This window comes from Rousettus aegyptiacus, unplaced genomic scaffold, assembly GCF_014176215.1.
Source record: "Rousettus aegyptiacus isolate mRouAeg1 unplaced genomic scaffold, mRouAeg1.p scaffold_m13_p_11, whole genome shotgun sequence".
NCBI lineage: Eukaryota > Metazoa > Chordata > Mammalia > Chiroptera > Pteropodidae > Rousettus > Rousettus aegyptiacus.
This window is the reverse complement of record NW_023416286.1, coordinates 25,157,931-25,181,124: the sequence shown is the minus strand read 5'-3', so window position 1 is coordinate 25,181,124 and position 23,194 is coordinate 25,157,931.

The following is a 23,194-nucleotide window of genomic DNA, read 5'->3' as shown; positions in this document are numbered from 1 at the left end:
TATCTACCTACTTTTTAATGTAGATTAGTAACTTTAACACTAAAACTTATCAGTCTTCTTTCTCTTATTCTCTATATTGAATCACTATTAATTGTTTATCAACATCTGTCAAATCTCTTGAATCTATTTTCTCCTCTGCATGTACAGTAAGTCCTCGCTTAATGTCATTGATAGGTTCTGAGACTTTAAGTGAAATGATGTATAATGAAATTAATTTTTCCGTAGGCTATTTAATATAAACAAGCGTTAAGTTCTTATGGCATCTCGTCAATGTTATAACAAAACAATGTTGAGAGAAACAGCATTATCTGAGGACCTGCTGTATATTATATTTGTCTTGGTCTAAATACTCATTTTGTTTTTCTTGGATTCTGTTGTAGATCTTCAATTTTGTCTTTATCCTATAACTCATCTTATGTTTGGTAACCAGGTAATGTTTAAAACATAATTTAATTTGTTTCTTTTATTCTCAAAAACTTTCAACAATTCCTCATTGCCTATTGAATAAAATTCACAGTCCTTAACCTGATATTGAAGTGAAGTCCTTAATATTCTGCCTCCAGATGATGTTTCTGGCCTTCTCACCTACAATTTCCTCCTACAGTGCAACTAATCTGAATAGTGTGTAATGTTCATTCGTGCAACAAGTGTGCGGTGAAAACTTCCTATAGAGCAGGTTTAATTTTAAGTGTCTTAAGATAATGTAAATAAGACAGGCCTGACCACTGTTCTAGGACACCCTTTACTTTGCTCACACTACTTCTGCTTCCACCTCTGAAATATTTTTATTCTCATTTATTCACATTTTATTCATCTGGTATGAAATAGATAATATGCCTTCTCATTTATAAGCATTCTGATCATTTTGACTGAAAGTTCTCTTTCTTCTTAATGTCCACTGTATCTATTATATCTTTTTCATTGGACTCAACATTTTCAATCTTGTCTGCCTTGTGTTCTGTGCTTAGGGAATGCATGAAGTTTCCCTGACCCATCGACAGGCAATGTTGAAGTTTTGAATAGACTTTCTAAAACTAGAAGCTACTTTTTTCAACCACATGGGCCTTTTACAACTTTCCAACTCCCATGTGGAACTAGCTACTACTTAATCTACTGTTATAAAAACTTATTATTGTAAGATTAAATGTAAAATCACTTAAATGAGGCAACAACAGACACAAGTGGATATTCTATACCACTATATTTTTTGAGATTTTAATTTTACGCACTTATATTTCTTCAAATAAAAGACTGCAAAAGGGCTACAAAAAGTTAAAGATCAGCAATTGCTGAAATTTTTAAGCTAAGAAAGTGTATTTTTTGAAATATCCATATAATTGAAGGAAAAGTGGTATTTTAGCTTGGATTATCTGTGTAATAGATTCTACTGTCCACTTTGTGGAATATGTGCAGACACAGCTTATTTTGACCAGTCATCCTTTTTAAAAATAGTGTTAGCCTCACAAATATACTTTTTCTTTATTTCCTCTCATATCCTATTACCACGTAGTTACCACTTTGCTGAAGAAGTAGTTTCAAAAGAATCCTGATTTGCAGAGCACAGGTTTTCTTAATTCAAGGTTTTGTAAGTTCTGAAATAAAAATAAAATTATTTTCAATGATTGAACTCAGTGGAGCTGAGTTCACTGTTCAGGGAATATTTTAATAGCCATTTCTTGATGGACATACACTAGTTCCTTCTGATTAAGTTTATATATGAATTGGGAAGGAGGACGGAAGCTCATGACTCATCTTCATCTACTGCGCAAAGTGAGTCAAAACAAAAAGCAAAAAAAAAAAAAAAAAAAAAGGCATAGGGTACTGTTAGAAAATGTCCTGTAAATGTTGTTATCTTTGAAATTATTTATAGAGAATTTATTGAAATGAGGTATTCCAATAATATTTTCTTATTAACAAAAGTTTTCAGTATTAAGAAGAGCCGATGATAACTGTCAAGTATAATTTAAAATTGGTCACTTACTCTTTTTTCAACATGTGTTCTTTGTCAAGAGTAGCAGCACATCTGTAGTGCTTAAGGATTCCATCTCCGAAGACAGACAAGGGGTTTGAATCCAATTTCTAAAATCTAACTACTTATATGGCCTTGGGTGGTTCATTTACTTATCCTTTTTCTAAGCCTGGACTTACTTCCATCCTAAAATAGGGATAATAATTCTACTTTTCTCAAAGTAAGTACCTTGTAAATTTTAGCTCTTATTATTTGTTGTTAAGATGGCACTCACTATATTGAAGGAAGTTACATCTGTCAACATTCTTTGTCACCTTTATATGTGTCTGCTGATTTAATGCATCCCTTTGAATCAAAACACGTAACATATTTTTACCTTATTACTCTAAGAGCACCATTTAAATGTACAACTCGTGCTTCTTCTCCCAGGTAATCAGTGAATGATAAACGTCATCCAACAATTAGAGAACATGATTCATTATCTGACATCAAGTTTGACTTTAAATGCCAGTAACATTTTTAAATATATTTTTAATAGCTGTTATATTTTAGAGCAGTTTTAGATTCATTGCAAAATTGAGCAGAAAGTACAGAGAGTTCCCATAAACCCTCTCCCCATGTATACATAGCCTCTCCCACTAATAGCTTTCTATTGAAAATTTAATTATAGATTGAGTGTTGCTTGCCTTTTTTGTAACCCGCCATCTATTTCTTTTATTTTCTAAGTTAATAGATGTTATTATATATGCTCTAGTTAAAAACATAAAAATAATTATAGTATTAAATTTGAAGAATAGATTTTTTAGTATTTGTACTTCAGAACATTGAGGTATTCTTCAAATCTAAAGAAAATCTAAGTCGTTTTTTTAAAAATAAAGTGTGATTTTTGTATATATTGATGACATTTTATCGATGTATCTGTAAACATATTGGAAAATTTTAGATCAGATGATATAGTATCTATTTCTATAATCTATGGCTTCTAGGATAAGTTAGAATACAAAATGTGACTGATAATAAAACAGTGTTCATTTTTCATGGAATGAATCTGCTCATAGAATGAACTCTGATAGAATGTATTTGATTAATTAGAAAAGAAAAACACTGACTGGTTGTACAATGTATTTACATATTAGCACATGCAAAAATCCTCAATTAACCAAGATACCTCTTCTGTCTTAACAGACATTCCTCCCAGGATAAGCTCTTTGCCTCTCAGATTATCAGCTTTAATGAGGTCAAAAGGGCTCAAACTTAAACCTAGCCATTCCCTCTCACTTTCAAAACCATGGCTCAACTTCTAGTTTCCTGCTCAGTAATAAATGCCACCCATCCTTTTTCTTGGGGTCGTATTCTCTAACTAGTAGGGCCATCTATCTTCTTCCCCTCACCTTCTTCTATTAACTGCTATCCAACAATATCACTCTCAGCTGTATAAGTCTTAGTGGCAACGTTTTGAGGACTTCAGCACCCTATCCCTCATAAAATTTGGCCTGAATCTGTCAGTGGATATAAAGATGGATTTCACATTTAGAACCAGCACAAGCATTGGTTACAAAAATTTTCCAGTGAGTCTTTTTCAACAGAATGTTTGAAAAGAAGAATTCTTTTAATTGTTTTCTTTTCCTCTTAGAGTTTTTGGCAGGGAACTATGTGGTCTTAAATATATATACATATATGATTTGTATGACTCTATTGTTTGAGCATTGTGATTTTTTTGCAGTGTTAATACATGGTTATATGTGTGTATGAGAGAGAGTATGTTCATAACATCCCAGAAAAGAGAAAAAAAAATTTACATAGAAGCAAATTTATTATTTCCTCCCACTCAATTATTCTTTAAATTTCTTTGATCAGCTATTTTCTTTTTTCCTTTGGATTTTCATTCACGTTATTCATAATGACCAAAAAAATCTCCCAGTCACTTTTAGATACAAAGTCTCATTTCAGTAAAAATGAGATCCACTTTAGTATAAAAATCAGTGCCGTGAAGTCTTCCCGAACGAAAGCTTTTCACCAGTACCAGCTTGTTTTGCTTCAGGCCTGGAGCCCACGGTAGGATGAGAAGGGCATGTCCTTCATTTTCCCAGTGAGCCCTTCTACCCTCCTCCTCACCAAGCAGAGCTGGAGGGAATAAGGAGAGGAAAGGAGAGCTAAGAAGGAAGAGAAAGGAGAGAACTTACTGCTTAATATTTCTGTGGCCTAGTGTGAGTGTATTCCAGCTGTGTACAAGTTTAAAGCCCTTTCCCATGGTTATTTTCATGGGTTTTATGCACAGCCCCTCCTTGGTCCTCCGACACCGCTTCCTCAACTCAGACTTTACCTCCCATTCTGCTGGTCGCTAATAGTTACCCTGAAGCTTCTGTAATGGAAGATTCATCTCAAGTTTCTTTCTGCTGAGAGCATCACTTTTGCAGAATCTCTTTGAGGCAAAATTTCTTTTAACTGAACAAGCTTGTTTATCTATACAGGTTACACACCTAGGTGTGGAGGATAGACAACTTTAACTGCATTCGTGAAGCATAAAGTTTCTCCTTAAGTTTTCCTTTCAGAGGCCACTGTAGTTAGTCTCTCACTTGTTGACTGTTCTTCAAGAATAAGGCACTAGTTCTCAGAATCACATATGCTATAGGGAACACATATCACACACTCTCCAGCGAGCCTTATTGAAGCCCCTTTACTAAGCTAAGGATGAGAAGAAAGCAACCCTGCCAAGTTTTCCAAAGAAGTGCTCTACCTAATTTTCAACTCAGCCCCTTCAACTTTATTGTATTTTCAAATTTAAAGGCTGTAAAACAGGTTGCCAATAAGGTCTTCTTCGAACCTCCGTAGGCAGTCTAGCATCTTACTTCACACTGTGGAGAACAATTTGTTGTTTTTGTCTTGGGGCTTCAGTGGCGAACGACACAGAAAGTATCCCATTTGAACATACTGTTCCTTTACTGTCTTATTCTGTATACTCCATATGTTAATTTTTGAGAGTCTGACTTTGCTAGAGGTTTTGTCATTTTCTTGTTATTTCTATTAGTTCTGCTTTACATGTTTTGAAGTCATATTGTTGAATGCACACTCATGTACTTGGCATATTTTATCTCTTTAAAAATCACTATATGACATTTCTTTCTGACACTTTATGTCTTCTTTTCTTAATTATTTTTCCAGCTTTATTGAGGTGTGATCAGCAAATAAAAATGAAGTACACAATATGGTGTTTTGATATAAGTATACTTTATGTAATTATTGCCACAATCAAATAATTAACATATTCATTATCTCACATAGTTACCATTTGTATGTGTATATGATGAGAACTGTTTTGGCAATTTTAAGTAGACGTTATTATTAACTATAGTTATCACACTATCCATCAGATTTCTGTAATTTATTCATCTTAAAACTGACAGTTTCTATGCTTTAGTCAACCTCTCCACATTTCTCCCACTACTTAGCCAGTATAATCATCATTCTACTCTCTGTTTCTCTAAGTTCAACTTTTGTAGTTTACACATATAAGTGTATATTTTTCTTTCTATGTCTGGCTTATTTACATTAGCATGTCTTCCAATTTTATCTATATTATCTACATTGTTCATTTTTAAATTGGGTTATTTATTTATTTATTTATGCATGCTATTGAGTGGTATGAATTCCATATATATATTTTAGAAATTAACCACTTATCAGGTAAATAGTTTGGAAGTATTCTCTCCCATTCTAAAGGTTATCTTTTCATTTTGTTAATTGTCCCTTTGCCAAGCAGAAGTTTTTAAGTTCAGTGTAGTTTCACTTGTCTACTTTTGCCTTTGTTACCTGTGATTTTGGTATCATATCAAAAAAAAAAAAAATCATTGCCAAGGCCAGTGTTGAAAAACTTTTTTCCTATATTTTATTCTAGAAGTTTTATAGTTTCAGGTGTTTAAGTCTTAATCCATTTTGAGTGTTTTTTTTTGTGTGTGTGTGTGTGTATGATAAAGGTAAGAGAAGGGTTCAATTTTATTCTTTTGCATGTGGAAGTGTAGTTTCCCCAACATGGTTTGTTGAAGAGATTATCCTCTTTTCATGTATTTTTGGCACCCTTGTTGAAGATTAGCTGACTGTATATGCATCGATTTATTTCTGGATCTTCCATTGTATTCCATTGGACTATGTCTATTTTTGCGCCAGTACCATGCTTTTTAAATTACTATAGCTTTGTAATTTAGTTTGAAATCAGGGAGTGTTATGCTTCAAGCTTTGTTCTTTATATTTTACATGTGACTATTTTTATTGTACTTATTTGGCATATTATCATTATTAAAACAATAATATCTACAGCAAAGAAATACAATGAAAAGAAATTTTTCCAATTACTACTTTATCAACTCCAAGTAAGAATGCTGAGTTCTCTTCATCTTTCAGCTACATTTAAGGAAGCACTAAAACGATTAGAGACACCTTACTGAAGGTATGTGATTTTAAAAAGAATTTATCATCCTCAGGTAAACATTTTCAATCATTCTGTTCATTTCTGGAAAGTGTCACCAAATCATAGAATGATATACGTAAAAGAGTTCTCAACACTCTAATGGTACAAATGTACCTCAATAGAAAGCAACATGAGAAAATCATGTACTTTTCTTGCTTTGTATAATTATTGTAGTCATATGTGCATGTGTGTGGCACCTTAATGACACAATGCATGTTAAGTAGAGAAAGTTTTAACCTTTATGCTAGGACCTTTGTTATGACAGCCTACAAAAATAATTTTTTTTTTAGTTTGTTTCTTCATGATTATTCTCATTACTATTGATATATGTCTTTAAATTTTTTATTTCAAATATCAAAAATAGTAATCATATAGCTTACATGTTAAAATTTTGGTACAAGGTCACATGCTATTACTTTGTTCATTGCTTCAGAAAATTTCTTATCTTTTTAATTAAATTCCACGCTTTGTGAAGCAGAAATTCTGTCTTGTGTGATAGTTGCTCTATAAAACTTTGGAGGCAAAAAAAATGAGTGAATCATTCTTACCTAAAACTATTATGAAATAAAAATATTATAGCTTAACGACAATGGCATAAACTTAGAGTTACTACATTAGATTTCAACCTCTCAGTAGTGCTGTGTAATTAACTTCAATTAAATCTATGGGTTTAGGCAAAGCACCTACTTCTCTAGACCCTAGTTTACTCATTTTAAGATGGAGTGATATGGTCACATTATCTCCAAAGTTTCTTCATTTTTAAAATTATACTACTTTTCAAAAATAAAGCCTACTTCAGAAAAAAAAATAGCTCAAAATCCAAATTTGCTCAAATAAAAAAGGACTAAGTTAAAGTATCACTTAATTTTATTTATAAAAAGTTCTAATAAATCTGTCTTCTTTTCTTTGATTGTGTTTCCATATGTTTGAAATTGCTTTGTACATATTAGATTATAAAATGATTCATTTCTAAAACAATTCAGTGCCTTAGATATTTTCTTGGTAATTTTCCCATTGAAATTTGACTTAATAATATATGTCAAGTAAATACTCTTATAATATGATTTTTAAATTTCAAATAATTAATATTAGATGAATATAACAGAAAGCACTTAGAAATAAATCACATTTTGACCACTTTCAAGAAATACTTTTAAATCAACTTTAAACATACATTTTTATGGCTTAGCCACCAGAATAATCAGCACTTTATCAAATCTCTATTTTCATGACATCATTCTCTATCTTCACTCTCTAACAACATTCTCAAAGAACTACCAGGCCAGCTATTAAAATTCAAACTATGGCAAAGATACTCAGTATAAAACGAACACAAATTGTCGCTATTCATTTGCACCCATTTATATAATACATTTATTCTGTTTACAAATAACTCGTAGATAGATTAGGAAAGAATATTTAACCTTTCCTGATTTTAAAAAAAAAAAAATAGGCGTAACTTTATTCTGAGGCAAATATTTCCCAGATAGTGTTACTATCTAACATTTTGTACTAACAAAAGACCTGCAATTTTATTTTATTTTTTAAAATATGTTATTTTATTTTTCAGTTATAGTTGGCATATGATATTGTATTAGTTTCAGGTGTACAATGTAATGACTAGACAATTATATAACTTACAAAGTGATCACCCTGATAAATCTTGTACCCATCTGACACTATACATACTTATTACAATATTATTGACTATATTCCTTATGCTATAATTTACATCCTCATGACTATTTTGTAACTGTTAATCCCTTTTCCACCCACCCCCGCAATCCCCTTTCTACCTGGCAACCATCAAAATGTTCTCTGTATCTATGAGTTTGTTTCTGTTGTTTATTTTGCTCTTTAGATTTCACATGTAAGTGAAATCATATGACATTTGTTTTTCTCTATTTGACATACTCCAATCAGCACAACACCCTTTAGGTCCATCCATGTTGTTGCAGGTGGCAAGATTTCATTTTTAATTTTTTTTTTGATTTAGCAATATTCCGTTGTATATTTATACCACCTCTTCTTTATCTATTCATCCACTAATAAACACCCAAGTTGCCTCCATATCTTGGCTATTGTAAATGATGCTGCAATGAACACATGGATTCACGTGTCCCTTCAAGGTAGTGTTTTGTGTTTATTTGCATAAATACTTAGAAGTGGGATGACTGGATCTTTCTTCATCTCTTCTTATTGCTTTTGTTTTAAAGTCTATTTTGTCTGGTATGAGTATTGCTATTCCAGCTTTTTTTGTTTTGTTTTGTTTCTATTTTTATGAAATATCTTTTTTATTCCTATACTTTTAGTCTGTGGGCCTTTCAATCCGAAGTGAGTCTTTTGTAGGCAGCATGTGTAAGGATCTTGTTTTCTTATTTATTTTGCCACGCTGTCTTTTAATTGAAGCATTTAATCCATTACATTTAAAGTAATTATTGCTAACTATGTAGTTATTGCCATTTTATTATTTATATTTTTATATTTCCTCCTCTTCCTCTACTTTCTTCTCCTCTCCCTCCCCCTTTTTTTGCTTCTTCCTTTTCTGTCAAACATTTCTTGTAATACTGGTTTGGTGGTGATGAACTCTTAGTTTTTTTTTTGGTCTGGGAAGCTCTTTATTTGTCCTCGATTCTAAATGATAGCTTTGCCGGGTAGCATAATCTTGGTTGTAGGTCCTTGTTTTGCATCATTTTGAGTATTTCATGCCAATCCCTTATGGCTTGCAAAGTTTCTGCTGAGAAACCAGCTGATAGTCTTATGGGAGCTCCCTTGTAGGTAACTAGGTGACTTTCTCTTGCTGCTTTGAAGATTTTTCTCTTTGTTTTTAACCCTTGGCATTTTAATTATGATGTGTCTGATGTGGACTTCTTTGGGTTCAAGTTGTTTAGGACTCCGCATTCTCTGGGCCTGTATGCCTATTTCCTTTGACAGGTGAAGGAAATATTTTCATTATTTCTTCAAGTAGGTTTTCAATTCCTTACTCCCTTTCTTCCCCTTCTGGTACTCCTATGATGGAAGTGTTGATACACTTGATGTTGTCCCAGAGGTCCCTTAAAATATTCTTATTTTTTTGGATTCTTTCTTCTTGTTGTTCTGATTGGGGATTTTCTGCTACCTTTTCTTCTAAATCACTGATTTGATTCTCTGCTTAATCTAATCTACTGTTGATTTCCTCTAATGTATTATTCATGTCAGTTATTGTATTTTTTATTTCTAACTGATTTTTTTTTTATGTTTTCTATTCTCCATTTTTATGTTTTCTATCCTCCATGTTTATGGTTTCTATCTCCTTGTTAAAGTTTTCACTGAGTTCATTTACTCTTTCCTAAGTTCACTGAGCATTCATATAAACCAGTGTTTTGAACTCTGCATCTGGTGGATTGCTTTTCTCCATTTTATTTAGTTTTATTTATTTTTTTCTGAAGTTTTGTTCTGTTCTTTCATTTGAGACATGTTTCTTTGCCTCATCATTTTGGCTGCCTCCCTGTGTTTGTTTCTATGTATTAGGCAGGGCTGCTATGTCTCCCAGTTTTAATACAAAGGCTTTATGAAGTAAGTGTCCTGTGAGGCACAGTCTCCCTGGATACCTGAGCTGGGTGCTCCAGGTATGTCTCTTGTATGGGTTGTGTGTGCCCTCTTGTTGTAGTTGAGCCCTGATTGCTATTAACATATCTATGTGGGTTTGACCCTCAGGCTAACTGGTATTTAGAACAGGCTGGTGACTACAGTGGAAGAGCTATTTTGCTGAGGCTGAGCCTACATAGTAAGATTCTGGTATCTTCCCAATCTTCCCTTTGGGTATGTTGTTCTCAGATGCAGCCCTGGGTGGTGCTCTGGCTCAGTCTGAAGCCTGCCACCAGTTCTGGTCCCAAGGTCTCCTAGGAGGGGTCTCACCTCAGGCCATGTTCAGCCACAGCCTGTGCCCTGCCTGGGGCCATCTGGCATGAGCTACCAATCAATCTTCAGATGGTTGCCCCTACCTGGGCTGGGCTTGAATGTTCCTTGAGAGGCTGAGCTTTGAACTGGGGACGGCTGCTGCTAGTGCCAGGCTTGGGGCTGCTCAGCAAGAGCTACAGGTCACACTGAAGCCAGATGCTTCTTGTTTGGGGTTTGTGAACCTTTGAGAGATTTTAGGAAAGTCCACAGCATGAGCCAAGACAGGCCATTTGTATTAAAAAGCCACTGAAAGCGGCTTGGGGGGCGTGAAAGTTGGGTGGGCTGGTGTCTCAGGAAATCACCAAGATTGGGCGATCAGTGTTAACCAGGTTGATGAAAACTCAGATGTGGTAGCTGCCTGAGTCTGCATAACAGGAGAGGGGAAGGCTCAACAAAGATACAATTAATTCTGAAAAGATCTATAATTTTTTTGCCTCCTATTTGACATTTATTTGGTTTTAATTTGATAATTCTTTTATTTAAAAAAATTGCTTGCATATTTGGATATTTAAATGTTTAAACTATGTGAGAAGTGATATTTGGAGAAAATGCTTCCTGTTTTCTATAGAGTTGTGGTCAGAGAAAGTCTTCCCGAGGGGAAGGCTGTGAACAGGAACTCAAATGAAGTAAAGGATTATCCATGTGGACATCCAGGAGAAGAGCATTCTTTACCTCTCCATGAAAAAGTATGAAAATATTCTGAAGTGAGTGTATGCCAGGTAAATTTAAGTAACAAAGAGTACAATGTGACAGGAGCAGAGGAGCAAAGGAGAAATTTGGAGAGGTAACCAAAGGCCATGTTTTTAAAGTTCTAGGTCCATGATTATATTTGGTTCTAAGAGTAATGAGAGATGACTGGAGAGCTTTAAGCAAAGGAGGGACATAGTGCTTTAAAAGACCTCTCTTGCTGCTATAGGGTATCAAGGGTAGAAAAAGAAAGTACTACTAGAATTGGTTAACCATGAAACATTTGTGTCATATTGTGTCTTCTGAGAAGAAAATGACAAGTAGGATTATGTACTGCAATATCTTTTTAAATAACTGTGAGGCATAAAGGTACAGGGAGCAGAAATAGGCAAGGAGAGCCTTCAGATAGTGTGCTGATATGTATATGAATGGAGAGGGACGGCCTGACAGCCACAGACTACAGCCTGGGTCTGAAAAGGTATTGGCCAGTATAATAGGAGTCCCCTGGCAGAAGTTGCTCATAGAGAAATCCAAAGTCAGCAGAAAGTACCCTGTCCTGTTCCCCTGACCTGGTCCCCTGTCCCCTACTACAGAGCCAGTCATTAGAAGAGCCTGGGGGAAGAATGACCTTGTAGACAAAAAAAAAAAAGGTGGCAACTGGAGGCTGTCAATCACTACATTCTGATTGGGGCATTTCCATGCCCACCACAACGTGGGTACTTTAGACTTGGGTGGTAGTAGTGGATGTAATGAGATTTGGTTAGAGATTTGGTTTGAGGAGAGAAACAACAATATTTACTTAAAGATAAGATGTGAGGTATGAGAAATTGACCCCTCATTATACCATATATGGTAATATTCACAGGTTCCAAGGATTAGAATGTGGATAATGCAGGGAAATGATATGATTTTTCAGACTATCACAGGGAATTCTGCAACAGAAGAAATTTCCTCTGGTGGCAATCTAGATTTGAGTAACTTGTTATCAAATGTGCTAAAGCCTATTCACCCATTTTGTTGGTTTTGTTTACTGCTTTGTTCCCAACTTCGACAATTTCTGGAACATAGTTGACATTCAAGAAATATTTTATGAGTTAATGAATGAATGAATGAATGAAAAATACACATCACTTCTAATAAACAGAAATCATTGGAAAATAATAGTGATTTTGCTATTATTTGGACTTAAAATTTAAGCATCTTCACAAAATACAAATCTGTAGCTGACATATTACTTTGTGGTATTGGCTTAATATGCTCACCTATATGTTGACCTGAATGAATGAACAATGTTGAATTCACTCTGATGGTAACATCTAAGATTCTAAACAGAACAACAATCTGCCTCCCATCTGACATAGCTGTGTTTCTCTTACCATTTTTTGTACCTGTCTCCATACAGATGATCTCCTGGCCAACTGCTTTTTGTGAGTCACTGCTCACAAAAAGACTTCACTTCCTGAAGTCTCAACATTTATAGTAAATATGTCTCCTCCCCCCCCCGCCCCCCCAAAAAAAAGAATTCCCCCAGAGTGTAGTAAGGGAAAAAATCTTATTTTTAAAAGCTGTTAATAAGCCATTAACTAAAAGAAAGAGAGAGAGTGAGAGAGAGAGAAAGATAGGGAGAGGGAGAAAATAGAGATATAGTACAGTAGAGACTCTAGCTATACAGTATTGGAACTCTCAGAAGTACGAAGGAGAGAGATGAATTGACTAATCATAACGATAAAACAAAAACGCAGGTTGTTTTTTGTTTTGCTTTGTTTTTACACATTCTCTTTTTATCCTCTAGAGATTAATTACCACAAAATATAGTCTGTCTCTTCACATTGCCTCCCACTGGGCACACATTTACCAAATGACTCATTTCCAAGGTGTTCCACTCTATTACTTTTCTTTTCAGAAATATTGGCTAAGGGCCTTGTAAGATGGCCTATCTTCAATTATTCTTGTTCAAAAAATGTTAACAAATAAACTAGCAAACAAACATATCATCTGAAATATCCTTCCCCAAGCATTTAAGGAAAGAAATGATTTCTTTCATTACAAAGGATGGTTTCATTGTCAGTGAGAAGGTATCCATCACATCTTTTCTGCATTTCATGATACTACTATTCGACTCCTCTAAATCTGATGAAAGGAGAAAGTCTCAAACCAGAGAGCCTTGCATAGAGGTTTCACATTTTTTGTCTTACATGAAAGGTTCTGATACTTTTGTTTAGTTTTCCTCTCAGTGTGCAACTATTTTTCTCAGGTGAGTGCCTTAGCCCATAGGGTAGACTCCCGCATTTAGCTACAGTTACCAGAGACATCTATTCTACAGCATTCTTGTGGGGTCCGAGATTTCTTTGGATCCTTCAGGGTCTCAGTTTTCTATCTCTAGTTCTACTCTGCCCTTTCTATCATTACTGCCTTTCTTTTTTCATTTTGGCCTGCTCTGGGCGTTCTAGTTGTGACAGCTTGGAGTTGTCTCAGCCCCAGTGCTGGGTCTCAAATCCTAGTTCTCTTATATGTCTGGCATTTACTTTCATGTCTGGCAATGCATGGTGTTACACTTCTCTAGAACTGTGGATTCCAGGATCATGTTCATTAGCTAAATGATGCTACACAGACTCCGTCAGAGAAGGGATAAGATTGGTCCAGCTGCATGCGTCCAAGAAAACTAAAAATTTATGCAATGTAATTCTTTGTAAGCAATGCTTACCAATACCTGCTCTTATATTATTGTGTAGTAAAACAAAATCACTACAAATGTTCATTTTGCAATATAAAATGTCCTGTGTTTTTTGGTTGTCTAATGTCCTTTGACCACTGGTTATGGACAAGGATTTTGGCTATTCTATTTTTAAACAACAGTGTTTTTTTTTAGGTCAAACTATCAATTTAATGGCGCCAATGACCATCAAAACAAAGAAAATTATACAGTAAGTCTGTCTTTCTTTTGTAAAGGGAATCATTTGCATTTTATTGCAGTACTGAACATAGGCTTTTTTTCCACACTACCATAACCATTGTTCACACAAGAGGAGAACCAAGTATGTAAAGGGCATCTTATTTTCAATGTTTTTCCTTCAACTTGGGAAAGATTTTCCATATCATCACTTTCATTTTTGGAATATTTATAGTACTGAGTGAACCATGTAGAAAATAATAGCTTTCTGGTAAGAGGAAGAAAGAGTAAGCCTCATGATGGTGCTGAATGATATGCACATAGAAAAGAAGTAGATATATAAGTACACAGGAGAGGAAGAACTTTCTTATAGCTTGGATGTACATAAAGCATTCATTTGGTGAATTTCAAAGTGTTTTCAAGTAATACTTTTATGAAATAAAGAGAAAAGTAGCATGAAAGGAAAATACATTCATTAAAAAGTAAGGAAATGAAAAGTCATTAGATTTAACTGAATATTTTAGGGGAAAATTATATGATTAGATTGTACCAGTAGAAGTTTGGTCTAAAGTTTTATTACCTAAGATGGTATATGTTAGGGAAACAAGCAAATAAACAAACAAACAAACAAAAAAACGATTAATTGTACCATAAGTAACAAATGCATATATTGTTGTCAATAGTTGTTGGATGTCTTTTAACCTAGAAAAGAACTAAACCTGATTGAAAAAATAGCTTTGTAATAAGGTGTTAAGAGACTATAACTTCGTAGTTTGAATAGGCAGGATGAATCTACTTAACTGAACTATCTTAATAACTTGGTGTAAATGTCGTACTATTTCTTAAAATTAAAGCTCTTGCATAGTAATTTGAATTTTCTTAGTCCTTACTATAACATGTGACTTGATTGCTTGCCATGTATCTGCATCTATTTGTCTCTATCTCTGTCTCTGTCTCTGTCTCTGTCTTTCTCTGTCTCTATCTCTACTATCATTCGCTATCATATCTATCTATGTATCTATCCATCCATCTAATCTATCATCATCTATCTATATGTCTTCTATCTCTTACTGAGGACAACAAAAAGGTAAACCCTACACATTCTTTAAATATCTTTGCTTTAAAATATTTGCTTGCTTTGACAATTCTATTAACTATCTTAGAGGAAGAGTTGTTGATTTTATATTTCCAAAAGTAATTCTTTATCTATTACTTCCAATCCTTCCCCTTTTCACTACTTTAGAAACCTTGTGCAATTAATTGCCTTCTCCCTCTTTTGCATCTTACCTTTTTCCTCTCTCTACTGGCTGCCTTCTCTTTGTTTTTAAGCTTATTCGGGAATACAAATCCTAAAACTGTTACAACCATCTCTTTTCTGCCTCGCCACAAACTTCTTGATAAGCAGTCTGCACTGCTTCCAATTCCTCACCATCTAGTCCCAGAGGAGCAACGTGTGGTCTGGCTTGCTCATACCTATTGTCCCGAAACTAATGGCATATTCTTTATCCTCATCCTAGATTGGTGGTTTAGAACATGGCCCCTGGACTGTGACTGCCTTGGATTGTGATTCTGGCTCTTACCCTTATAATCTAGGTGTACTTGGGCAATTGATTTAATCTTTCTTGTTTCTGTTTTTTCCAACTGTAAAAAGGAAAATTCTAATTCTTTATGTATGTATGTATGTATGTATGTATGTATGTATGTATGTGTGTGTGTATATATATATATGTATGTATGTATACACACACACACAGAGTAAGAGAGAGAGAATTATGTTTTTGAAATGCATTTATTAATGTAAAGAGCATGATTTTGGAATAGAAAGCATTAAATAAGAAACTTTTCAATTTAATTTTTTTTTATTGTCATCTACTCTTTATTGTAGCTTCTCTCTTGTCATCTGTGGTACCATGTTATTACGTTTTTATCTTTTGCCTCTCTTGTTACTCCACTTCTTCAATTTTAGGCTCTTCACATTTCTGCTTCCATATGGTGCTCCAAGGGTCTGCTTTTCCTCACCTATCTGTAGTTACAGCTACCCTGGTGACATCTATGCATAGAACTCCTAAATCACAAAGGCCAGCAGGGCGTTGTCACTCCTTTGCTCCAGACTAGCACTTTCTGTTGCCTTCAGGACATTTCTTCCTGGATATTTTGCACCAGCAGTGCTCTCTTTTCAACATGACTTTAACTGGTCCCATCCTCTCTCCCCAAGTCTTCTAGCCTTTGTGTTACCACTTAAAGCTCCTCTATTAAACAAAACAAAACAAAACAAAACATTAGTTATTTCACCTAAAACACGACAAATTATAATTTTTAAATTTGTAGCAAACATACCTGTAATCTTAAAAGTACAATGTCAACTCAAAATGATGTGAGGATTTTGTCAAAAATATGGACCCCATTTAAGATCAACAAAGCCTGAATCTTTGGAACCTTGGGGACCTGCATTTTGTCATTTCAAATGATTCTTATACACATAAAAGTGAGAGAGTCATAATACTAGACAGCAGATAGGATAATTCTGATAAAAGTTATATCTGCATACAATTGTGAATAAATACAATCTTATTTTACAGTTTAAATTAAACATACAAACCAAAAATAAATAAAAGAAGTAGGAAAAGAAAAACCTGTTGTTTGTAAATGTTGGGAGACACAAAGATCTCTGGCCTCACAGATGAAAATATATGCACAAATAACATGAGTATTGAATAACTTTGATTGAAGGGGGAAGAAACATTGATAATTATTTTCTAAGTATTAATTAATTCATGTTTAAAATGTCAAATTAATTTGGATTATGATGAGGAACATTTTTAAACTCAATGAACCAGGGTTATTGAAATTCTAGGTAAAAATGAAGAATGAAAACAGTTCATTTTAAATAAAATCTCATAGGTATAAACAAACCAACTGCCCAAGGACCCTCACACATCTTTTAGGTCATTTTAGTTACTGGTGTTTGTGAGATGACCCTGCACATGAGTCTTGTATACTTCTGTATGTCACATGAACAGAGGCTCTAGAAAGTTTTGTTCTGGACTATCTTTTCAAGGATACTGGTGTGGTCAACAGCCTTAGCAGTTAAAGATAATTTCTCTCCACAGGAGAGAGGGCAAGTTTGCCTACTGTCCAGAAAGATTAAGATAATATCACCTTTCAGGAAGAAGTTTGGGCAAATTTTCTCGCAGTCTATTTTAAAAGACTGAGGTTTACTAAACTTGGAATTCCTTAGCAATGATGAAGTTCCTGCATGTATACCATCCCCCTGCATGCACACCATCCCCCTGGATTGCTCCACATTATTCACATGGAATTCGAGAAGTATGGGGAATGGGTGTGAACATGAGGCTCATTCTGCCTAGTATGCCATGAATAATGAAGTTCTTTGTCTTGGACCCAGAAGTCTATGTCTTCTACCAGTATCCATAAAACAGCAATAATGTAACTTATCAAGTTGCAAATAGAGTAAAACCTTTGACCCTTTGCAACTGACACTGCCTCAAAACTGAAGAATCAAAGCACATAGATTTTTGTTTTTCTTCCTCGTATTTCACACGTGAGCCTTTACCATAGATTCCTAACTACTCTCTCTGTTATGCATAATAGTTCAATAAACATTTGCTGGGTTCGTTTTCTCAGAGATACTCTTAGGTCCTAGAAATCCAAAGATAAAAGTATGATTCTTGACTGCAAAATGCTTCCAATGAGTAGAAGAGACAGATTAAAAAAACACATATATGATACATAAACATTATTTTTCATAGCATGGAATATGTGTTATGACGGAAATATTCAAAGGGTGCTCTGTGAGCACACAAGTACACTTATCTCAGCCTGTTCTGAGAGTTCGGGAGAGCGTTCAGGAGATGGTCACTGAATGCAGTCTTGAAGAAGATTAAGTTTGATATATGAAGACAAGTGAAGAGTGTTTCTGACATAAGACAATGTAAGCATATATAAAGAAACAAAAAAAAATACCATAATATATAACCAAGGACCTAAAAACAAACCAGTGGTATTAGTTTGTGAAGCTCACAGTGTAGAGTGGTAGGAAATTGAAGCTGGAGCTTACCTTATATCCCATGCTAAGGAACTCAGTTTTTTCCTTGATGCTAGTTGCCTCCAGACATTTTTTACTTTTTGGAACAATGACCTCTACTCTGTCTTTATGAATTCATAAATTTCATACACATTCTTTTGTCTCTGTGTATTGAATACTAGTAATTTATTTCATTTTGTAGGACAACAAAAAATATGTGAAGTTTCTAATATTTTCTTCTATATCCCAATTGTTTTTTCTCTCCCCTTAAGGATATTTAGGTTGTTTGAAGGTTCTTAAGAGTGAGGTGATTAAATTTTCCTATTCAATCACTCATTCTGGTGTAGTGGTGATGTTTAGTAAGACAGAAAATTCAGTCATTAAGCAGATTTAGGAGTTAAGTAATTGAACTCATCTTTATATAGATTTGTTTTCTTTCAATTTACCCATAATCTTCCAAATTTGTTTTTTTTTTTTTTTTTTTCTGCTATACAACCTGTGTCATTTTTCTTTCTTTTTCAAATCTCCATGTTTTGGCCCAATCTCAGTTCCTTGATGAATACATTGTCTTTGTCCTGAAATATAAGATCCTCTGTTCTAGGTGCTGCCTTTGTTATTTAATAGACATCTTTCATTCTAATTTTATGGATGACTTCTTTTTCTCAAATATATTGTTTTTTAGTCAGTACAGGCTGTTACTCTTTAGGGACAAATGACCTCATAGTTTTGTAGTGGCTTACTATAAAGCTTATTATTTCTCATGTAATTTCACTTTATTTCACGTACTTTTATCCCAGTGTACATTTCAATTTGGGACCCAGACCAAAACAACCATTCAAGTGCAAGTGGTTTATTTTATTGGTGAGCCCAAGAGAATAAAAAAGTTAAATAGGGAAGGAAATAAAGTCTTCATTTTCAAGCAAGTTATCACTATGGGCAACTGGAATTTAATCTTTCTGTAGAACTCTAGGAGAGAGAGTAAAATTGCACCTGAGTAATCCCACCCAATGCTCAAAGGAGTTGTGATATTTATACATCAGTTTCCATCAGCCATTGGCTTAGACTGCACCTGTGAGTGTAAATTCACCAGTATTTTCGGTCTGGGGGAAAAGTGGCCAAGATGGCCTCACAGTCAAAGCCCCCATGAAAAAATTGCATATGCTGGCACCTGCAAGTCAGAGAGGTGTGCATTGATGTGGTAATAATAAGAAGATATGAGAGAAATCTGCCAAATCCATCAAGGAATAAACAAAGAAATAAATAAATGTGAAAAAACACCATTGAGAAAATGTAATAATTTTAGTACTATTTCTTTTACAATTTAGCTAAATCCTGTCATCTACTTGCAATAACCAATGTCAGTTTCTAGCATGCATTAATTTGAATCATATATTTGTAGTCACACTTTTTTATTTAGATATCTCTACTGTTCCTCCATCTATCTCCAATTTCTCTGTGTATGAAATCTGACTTATTTTTCAAGACCTACTTCAAATGATATCTGTTTTACTGAAGATTTTTCTAAACTTAAATTAGAATCAATCAGTCCCTACTGGGTAGAATTTTACTCATGTTTTTATTTTGTCATCTTATCAAATTATATTATAATTTATAATCTGGTTCTTAAAAAATTGTGAACACCTTCAAGATATGAATTGCATCTTACTCATTTTTACTTATCCTGCAATCGTCACTCAAAAAATGGTTTGTACACATAATAGGCAAAAAAAAAAAAAAGTTAATCTTGCTTTGGAAAAAATAATAAAGCTTCACATTTTTAAATGTACTTTTAGAAATTTTGTAACCGTTTTCATAAATATAGACCATTAATATATATTTTAAGGAATTTATAATTTTTATTGTGCAAGCATTATTTTCATAGAATTACTTAAGAGAAAATAAAATTTTGAATTTCTAATCAATATCACCGTGACTTTGAGCAGAAAGCATTAGCTAGTGAAATTAAGTTTAAAGATGATATTATTACTTTAAAGACTAAGATCTAATAAAGACATATAAGGAGTAGCCCATGACTTAAGAACACTCACTTCAAATTGTAGAACAGAGTTAAAAGTTATGTTATCACTTAACTTTCATATGAATAGCAAAATGATATACACAAGAAACCTGAAATATTTGTGAATAAAATATAAACAAACAGTTCCTTTTTGTTGTCTGTATTTTGTTAAAAGTTTTGGCTCTGCTCAATATAGCTGCAGTCAAAATTCTTTTAAATTCTGTGTAATTTAGAAGGCAAATTCAAGGTATGTGCAACAGCAATTTTCTTTGAGACAAAGATGAATTTCACTGCCAATCTCATGCAACACGTAAACTACAAAGAGCATTCTGAAAAGTTAGTTTTAATGCAGTCGGTAGGGCTATATTGTCATAATTAAAGTTCTTAGGCAGTTTTGCCAACATCCAAAACCAGCTTCAATTTTTCCTTTTATAGCAGTATTTATCATTTATAAAAAAGATATTTCAACCTTTCTTTTCTATGATATAGTTAGTTAAGGTTTATGGTCTAAACGGATTACCCCCAGAATTACTGCAAGTGGTCTTTGGGCAGCAGCCGAGCAATACCGGTAGACTTATTTATTTATTTTATGGCTAGTTTTACCCATCTTGAAGCAGAACTGTGTGTTCTGGTCTCAATTTTGATGAATGAGGCATGGAGCACAGAAAGAGAAAAGGTGAATATTTTCCAAAGCCAAACCACTGAGATTTATAAATTATTTATAAAATACTTCAACATGCTGCTGCAGTGGTCAAGACTAGTTTCTAATATGGAGGCAAGAGCTCTTTAATCACACCCTTGCCCTCAACAGAAAAAGATTGACATTTAACCCAGCATGAAAAGCCAAGAACAAGATAGCGCTTTGACTGCCTGGAAGGGTGAATCTCCATTTAGAATGGGAGTCACTTACCATTTACAGACCTTGAGAGTTGACTGCCAATTTCAAGAACCTATATAGTAATAGCAATGACACTTTAAATTTACCTAGTATTTTCTTTATAATATCCTGAAAATATTACCAGTTCTTTATAAATCTTTATAACAATAAATAGAAAATAAGCACATGCTAATCTCTGTATCTTCCCTATGAGAAAACTATCACCATTTTCTTGAGTCAAAAACCTGTAAGTTTAGAAATTTTAGTGCCAAACCAGTTGTCAAAATTTACCAATAACATTTTTAAATTTAAAAATAGTGTCAGTGACTGCACCATCGACTAAGAAATGGAGGCTTAAAGCAAACACTCTCTAGTATCTAGAAGTTTTCTGATCCAAATATGTAGATGAATCTAAATAATCAAATTATTACTTACATTCCCTAGTATGTACAGAGTTCTTCTTTAAAACAAGTTAAATTATTAGTGTTTCCATGCCATAATTAATGTAGTATTTAGACTTTCTAACAGCACGTCCAGGAAACAAATGAAATGATCATTTGTTGATAGAGATATAAAATTGTTGCTTAGCAGAGTCCAGTTTTAGGCATTCTATTTCTTTGCTTTATGTTTAGACTCTACTTTAAAAGATACATTTGAGTGAAAGTACATGTATAAAATTAATCAATAATCATAGAATTTATTGCTTATTGTTTCCAATAACCATTAATAGATACGTTTTATTTTCTGTACAATCTCTGCCCACAGGAAAACTTATAGTTTTCTGCTAAAACTATCATAAAGAATAGGAGTTCCTAGGAGTGCATGGCACGCAAGCAGTTTTGTTCAGCCTAGCAAGTTGTAGATTGGGAACAGGGAGCAGAGTTAAAATTGGCTCCTCTTTGGATCTCTCTTTGAAGTTCAAGGACTGGTACCATACAAGGGGCCTGAGACTGCTTGCTTCCTACAGGAAAATCCTTCTTCTATCAGAAGCCCCAGCAACAGTTCTGGCTCCAGGGCTGCCTGGGGCACATACAGCCTATGATTTACTTGGAGGATAAAATATAATAATTATATCAGTTTTTCTAGGGCAAGGGCCTTGTCTGTTGTCATATATATAAGACACTATCATGCATTTATGTGACTTTGAATAAATATTTGTTGAATGGATAAATAATTGAATGCTGTCTACGTGTTGGTACTTTTCAAATATGCCCATATGTTAATGACTAGCTGATTTTCTAACTAATTCAAGCAGATTTTCTCATTGATGTTCTCGAACTCACAAATAATTTAGTATTCTAAGTTTAAGAACACATATTTGCAATGTTTTATTCTTTTTAAATAGATATTTAAAGAGGTAGTTATAAATAATTTATAAATTATTTCAAAATATTTATCAAATACTTCAACATGCTGCTGTAGCAGTCAGGGCCAGTTTCTAATACGGAGGCAAGAGCTTTTTAATCACATCCTAGCCCTCAACAGAAAAAGATAGGCATTTAACCCAGCACAAAAAGCCAAGAACAGGATAAGGTATGACTGCCTAGAAGGGTGATACACATATTTGCAATGTTGTGTTCTCTTTAAAAGTTTAGGCCATAAACATTTAATTTTTTTTTTTCATTTGCCTAAAAATTTACACACCAATACGCTAACACAGTGATCATCAACCAGGGGCTGTTTTGCCACCGCAGGAGACATTTAAAAATGTCTGGACACATTTTTGGTTGGCACAGCTCAGGGAGAGGGCACATGCTACCATCATTCAGTAGATAGAGGCCAGGGATGTTGCTACATATCTTACAGTGCACAGAACAACCTCCCACAACAAAGGCTCGACCAGCGCAAAGTGTCAATAATGCTTTGGCATAGCAGAACTAGGATATGGTCCAGGGAAATGGAGGTGTATTTATTTCCTTGTGCTGCTGTAATTACTGCATACTGGGTGGCTTAAAGGAACAGAAATCTATTCTTTCTCACCTCTGGAGGCCCAAGAGCTGGCTGAGTTAAAGGTTTGATAGGGCCACCTCTATCAGGGGTGAATCCCCTACTGCCTCTTTCAGCTTCTGGAGGCTCCAAGTGTTTCTTGGCTTCCTTGGCTTGTGACTGCATTAACTATGTTTTCTAATTTCTGTATTCAATGCTTTGAGAACTGGGGCCTTGATGATATGGGATAGGGACATTTGCATGTACTGAACCCACAGATTCATCTGAGACTACGTGGTCCAGCAGACGTGACCCATTCCTATCTCAGGTATAGCCCCTGTGATCATGGAAAGCCGCTCTACTTTAATTTTTCCTTCTG